This window comes from Mustela nivalis, assembly GCF_964662115.1.
Source record: "Mustela nivalis genome assembly, chromosome: 12".
NCBI classification, from domain to species: Eukaryota; Metazoa; Chordata; class Mammalia; order Carnivora; family Mustelidae; genus Mustela; species Mustela nivalis.
This window is the reverse complement of record NC_139031.1, coordinates 44,306,919-44,313,028: the sequence shown is the minus strand read 5'-3', so window position 1 is coordinate 44,313,028 and position 6,110 is coordinate 44,306,919. Positions and strand designations below refer to the sequence as shown.

Genomic DNA, 6,110 nt, shown 5'->3' with positions numbered 1-6,110 from the left:
CATCCTTCTGTCCCTCCACTCCCATTTCTGCCCCCGGCCACAAGTGTGTTGGATGGTGGGACCCAAGATTTGGTCAGGAGCTCACGCATCAGTACAGAGTGAATTTGTGCTGGGCACAGGTGATGCTTAGCTGGCTGGGAAGGGTGACCTGTGGTAGCTAAGGGGGAAAGAGCAAGTTAGCGCCTTGAGGCCTTGTGGGCCCCCTATTGTCCTGGAAGCAGGTATCGCACCTAGTGGGGGTGTGTGTTTTCCTGTGGAGGCATCTGTGGCTTGAGTCAGATTCCTGGCATGTCTGCTCAGGCAGAAGAGAAGAGAGGTCAGAATGGGCTATCCTCTGCCCTGAAGGTGACAGGGAACTGGTCTGCATCTGCTTTTCCATTTGTCCCCATATAGTCTGGAGGCTGGTGTGGGCCCAGCAGGGCTCTGTTCAGCCTTCTTGAACTCACAAAACCCTTTCTGACTCAAGGCCTCTCTCAGAGTTGGGGACACAGCAGGTGTGGCTGTCCTTATTTGAGAGAAAGGGAGATGGACACCCAAAGACAAGTCTGTGTTGCTGAGACTTGGACACAGGCCCCAGGTACCTGCCTCCCTGCCCACCACACACACACTGAGGGCTGGTTTCTCAAAGTGGAAACAACACTATTAGAAAACTGAGAGATGACTGCCCCCATTTACAGATGACACTGAGGCCCCTGAAGTTGAAATGATTGGCCCAAGGCCACACTACAGGGTGGTGGCAAAATTGGGATTTGAACCTTCTTTGCCTGGCTTCAAAGATTAGGCTCCTCCCACCATGAGGTGCTGGTCTGTTTTGTCAAGAACTCCATGAAGTTTGGTTCTACGCCAGCCAGCCAGCCCATCTTCCTCTGCCTGGAGGGGGTTGAGAGGCAGAAGCAGGAAGGACAATGGCAGGCTGAAGGAACTCCAACACAGAGAGGAGTGCAGCTCACTCTGGGGCCACTACCTAGACTTAGTGTCTGCTTCTGACACTTCATCACCACCAGACCCCTGGCATCTCCCCTGGCATTGGCCACACCCCAGCCTCCCTGGAGCCCTCTAGGCCTGACTGCCCCTTTCTCTGGAGGGAACTGTCTGCTAAACTTGCTTATCCAGAGGTTGCCCTCTCCCACAAGACTATATGGGAAGGGGAAGGGCAATGCTGCTCTCTGAGGGAAAATAATGCCCAACGAAGAAGCTTCAGATGCCCTTCCAGGCCTGGGGACAAAGACTTCAGGGTGAGGCTGCCCCAGGTGTCCTCTCATCTTCTGGCCCACAGGTTCAGAACTTCAGACACCCCAACTCCCAAAGGTTAGCCCCCATCTGCTCTGCTTGCATTTTGTCCAACCCAGCACAGAGAAGAAGTTTTGCAGGAAAAACTGGAGCTAGAGCAAGGCTGGGAGAGCAACCAGAGCCCTTGTCTATTTTCTTCATCTAACTTTAACGAAGAGAGTACATTTCCTGGAAGATTCCATGACTCAGACTTTGTCTGCCAGCTGCCAAGAATTCAAGTGAGCACCCACATGAAGTGCTCTTGTGGGGATCATCTATCATACCCCTTCAGCTGGCTGCCTGCTGGGACTCCCCCGTGGTCTAGCAGAGATTTGCACATGGAGGTGGCTCAGTGGGCCTGGAAGGCTGTGCCGTCTGCACTTGGTCCCAGAAGAAGCAGGATGCAATCTAGCGGTCATTGAATCCTAGAATATTTGTCCCTTCATTAAACTCACAAGAGCAAAACGTTGTGGTTCCACACTCACCCCACTGGTTCTGAGACCAAGGATCCCTGGCCCAGATTGCAGGATTTTTCCAAAGGCCTTCGGAGGGAATGTCTTCCAGGGGCCTGTGATGAATGCTCAGATCAACCTGAGATTGCCTTTATACCACACACACATATATATGACTGGGTCAGTCTGTGCTGGGTTTCCAAATATGCAGGAATCTGGGGTCCTTGTAGACCCATTGTTCCCTTTTGATAGTTCCCTTTCCCCTCCAGGATCAAAGGGATTCCTCTTCTCAGACCCTGGAGGGGTGCTGAGTTGTCCAGGGGAGAAGAATGGATCTCTGAAGCTACCCTGAATTGGGGTCAGGAGCAACTGGTCGGACACATGTGCCGCGAAGCCTCAGTGGGGCTGGTGGCCTGTAACTCCGGTTGTGATCCCAATGTCAGTATCCATCTCAAAAACTCACATGGTCTCAAAGAAAGCCCAAATAAAAGGATGTGGCTGTCTCAAGGCAGTCATTTGCCACTTGGCCCCAAGGACCATGGTGCCTTTTGGGAGAACTGATAAATGCAGGGAGGGTTCTCTCTCTTTGGGGGTTCCAAGGCCAGTCGTCAGAATTCCAAGATCCAAAGCCAGGAACTGGTCTGGAAAAGCACTGGAGGAACAGGGGCCCCTGTCCTTGAGGTGGCCCAGCCACGTGTTGACCCATTAGGATTTTTCCATCTCTCCTGGAGGTCACACCTTCACTGGTCAGTAGCCTCTCAAGGAGGGGGGATAGTGATTAATGTTTTATGGACGAGCTGCTGGGCATGATGCCTTGTTTTCTTTAGGTTTAGAATACAATGAAGACGATGAATGGAATTTGCTCTGAGCTGGGGGCCAGGGTGGGGCCATTCTTAGGGGACCCACAGGCAGTGATGTTTACTGTCCTTCCCTCAGTGCTGAAAAGAGGGCAGTTCTGGAAGTAGGAAAGGCTGGAGATGATGCAGGTGAGGCTTTTGCCTATGGGGTCATCATCCCCAGCCCTCAAGTGACAGCTTGCCCCACCAACACCTTGGGTCCTGGTGGGCGGAGAGCTACTGGTGAACTGTCTCCCAAAATGCTAATGAGCTCGTTCTGCTCAGGCAACTCTATTTCAGTCCACTAAAATTACACTCTACGCATATAGGATTCTGCTCATTTCTCTGTTCTCCTCAGTGTGTTGATGGGGAATGAGATGAAGACACAGCTGATCTTCAGCTATAGGGGCAGTAGTGCCGGCACTTCTTAAATATGAAAATACTTTAATCTGTTCTGAGTTCCTCAAGAACCCCTCTCCACGGCTGGTTTCCCTGGCTACCCTGGTCCTTCTCTTATCTCTAGTCTCCTGTGGACCCTTCCACTACCCAGCACTTAAAAGGTTAAGCCTGTCATCAGCAGGGGGCCTCAAGGGTCCTATTCAGCACCTAGGACCTGGGGGAGTTCTGGTGGATTACAGCACTTTGCTGTAATAGACCCTGCATATCATCTCCAGTTGGGAGAGAAAACATGCAATTCACATATATATAGGTCCAAGGTCTAAGTTGGAAAGTTTTATCTGTGTGTGTGTGTGTGTGTGTGTATGAGAGAGAGAACTCAGTCCTTAATACTACTATATGTGGAGTCAACCTCTGATCTGCCCCGAGAACCTTCGCAATAATTCTCACTCACAGGAGGCATGCCTGGCTTTGTGTAAGGACACAGCCCTCTCCCAGCGCTTGCAGCCTAGCCCCCGATCCATCTCAGCAACACAGTCAAAGGCTGGAGGCATGTCTTCTGCCCACAGTCACATGGCTACTAAGAGATGTCACCGCCAGCTGCTATCCTTGGTTTGCCTAAAGCCAGCCTGCCCTGTAGAATATTAGCTCGAAGAGACTGGCCTGGCTTGTGCTCATGAAGGAGGAACCGGCACACATTTTTGTGTAAGTTACTGAGTAAGCAAATAAATCTATAATTGGGAAGGAGAAAAAGATTGTCTTTGGGGAGAAAAATGAAAGGGATGTAGGGAAGAAAGGAGGGGAGAGAGAGAGACTCTCAAAGAATTCAATAAATGAGTCCCCCTGCCCCAGGAGAAAAGAAGCAAACCCAAAGAATCCATAAAGATGCAAGGATAGGAGCCCTAACATTCATAGCAATCTTGAACATTCTAAAAGTGGCCAAGGGTCCCTGGTACTTCATTTAACACAAGCTTTGCTTTTAAACTTAGCTTATGTTTTTCATATAATGCAATATAAGTAGATGTATAAGTAACTTACGTCTTTAAGGAACTCAAACGGAAAACCCCAACACACTAAACCTATAATACCAAGAAACTTAATTTTAATCACCCAAGATTAAAAGTGCCAGCTGAGGAAGATGGCGTCAGGCAAGGTATTAATGTATTTTGAGTATCACTTGGGTGTGCTTGTCAGGGGAGGATGGTGAGGCAAAGCCCGTAAAGTAGGAATCAGTAGGGCCTGAGCTGCCACAGTGTCTTCTGGATTGTAGAGGTACAACTCACAACTTTTTGTTTCTTGTTTGAACTCCAAGGAAACCTCCCTTAAATTGGGCTTGAGTGTTTGAACAAGAGGAGGGCCCAGGCACCTGCTGGATTCCGGGCAGTGGCTTCCGAAGGGCCTGCTGGGAAAAGCAAGTTCCTGGGAGACTGGCGGAGGCTGGGCCCCTTTCTTCTCCCTCCCCAAGATGAGGTCTGCTTCATTGCTTGGATAGATGACACAGGAGGTACTGTGGTGGGGTTTTTTGGTGTTTTTTTTTTTTTTTTTTTTTTTTTCCCAGTGAGAAATGCATAATAAAGGAGACATTTGACAACAATGCTTGCCCTCTCTATTTTCACACCTCATTCTTTCTCAGCCAGCATTCCTGGGGGAGCCAGGCACTGGGAGGGGAGTTCCACATTGGAGAAGGGTGGAGCTGGGTTGGTGGCCCACGGGCTCAGGAGTGAGCCTCTCCTATCGTCACAGGGCGCAGGGCTTCTTAGTCTCAGCCAGCCACCTTGCGTGGGCCAGCTGTCACACAAGCACCTGCCACTCTGGGATAGACATTTGTGGCTTTCCACTGCTGCTCGCCTTTGGTAGTCCCCTTCATTTCTGGGTCTCAGCAAAGACATGGACACGCAGGCATCTCCTGGTGCCCTGGATACTTGGACCTTTTTGCTTCCTGCCTTCCTTCACTCCTCTCTCCTGTTGGCTTCTCTGCAGACCCGAGGAGGTGTCTCTGCTCCACAGCCTGAGAGAAGATTCCTGACTCTAGGGAGAGAATGGCTCTGTTCAACTGTTCGTGAAGTTCCGAGAGTGGCTGGTGCACCTGGATCGTGACGGATGGGCTGCTAGCACCTTCCATCCGAGACGAACTCCAAGAATTTCCGCCGCTGGACATGACCTCCCGGGCTGGGAGGGGCAGCTGCATCTGCCTCCAGGAATGCGGGGCCTAGAGACACCAAGCCTCTGAATGCCTCCATGGGGTCCAGAGCTCTAGTTCTAGAAAATTCCGAAGGCTCCCTGCCCATTTCTCTCCTGCTCCCTAAGTGTGAAGTCTCCTCAGGCTGCTCCTGAGATGTTCTGGAAAGGGAAAATAAAAAATCCTAGAAAGTTAGATTTGAAACAGAATTTAGTGGCCATAGGGATTTCGCCAACTGTGAAATCCACTCATGTGCCTGGCCAAGGCCTTGAGTGAATGGCTTGGGTAGATTACCTGAACTTAGGTGAGTCACCTGCTCCTTATGGTCCTTGCAGAAAACCCCAGCCCTGGAACTGTTGACTGGTTTTCACAGGTGATGAGGTTAAGTTTGGAAATCATATTACCCTCTGGGGAACTCATCAGAGTAATTACAGTAGAGGCACTGACAAGTCTTGCAATTAAAAATTCACTTATCTAAGTTAGTGCTCACCAAACTAATTTGTTCACAGAGCTCTATTTTGGACGTAACTGGTATTATTGTTTTGGAAGACTGGTTTTCTACAGAACATAACTGTTAGCCTGGGCATTTTTTCTGAGGGCCCTCTGGCTTTCAGCTTCTCCTATTTAAATCTTCAGGCTAACTTAGTTTACCAAACCTCTCCTGAGGGCAGGTATGAGGGACGAAGGAGGAGACAGAAATTCCGAGTTCAAGGCAAGGGTGCTGGGGTCGTGGGGAGGAATAAGAGGCAGATAAGAGTATGCACATGCCTATGTACACTAGTGCAAGACAGAGAGGGAGTGGGAGGAGGTGAAAGAGAGAGATAGCCAGTTAGTTATCAAGAGACAGAGCATGAAAGTTGAGAGTCACAAAAAAAGCAAGAGAGGGAGAGAAGTGGGAGCTGGGGGTACGCTGTGTACTGTCTGGGGGATGGCTGGGGAGGACCTTCCTTGCCAGAGTGACTCTTCCTCAGGCCCATC

At 50.2% G+C, this 6,110-nt stretch overlaps 1 long non-coding RNA gene across 1 annotated transcript; it reads left to right on the top strand.

Annotated features, from left to right (window-relative positions):
• Positions 1–3,603: 3,603 nt before the first annotated feature.
• LOC309844961 lies at positions 3,604–5,582 on the top strand. The gene is made up of 3 exons (XR_014300984.1): positions 3,604–3,658; positions 4,266–4,457; positions 4,934–5,582. It is a non-coding gene; the product is annotated as an uncharacterized lncRNA (long non-coding RNA).
• The last annotated feature ends 528 nt before the right edge of the window (positions 5,583–6,110 follow it).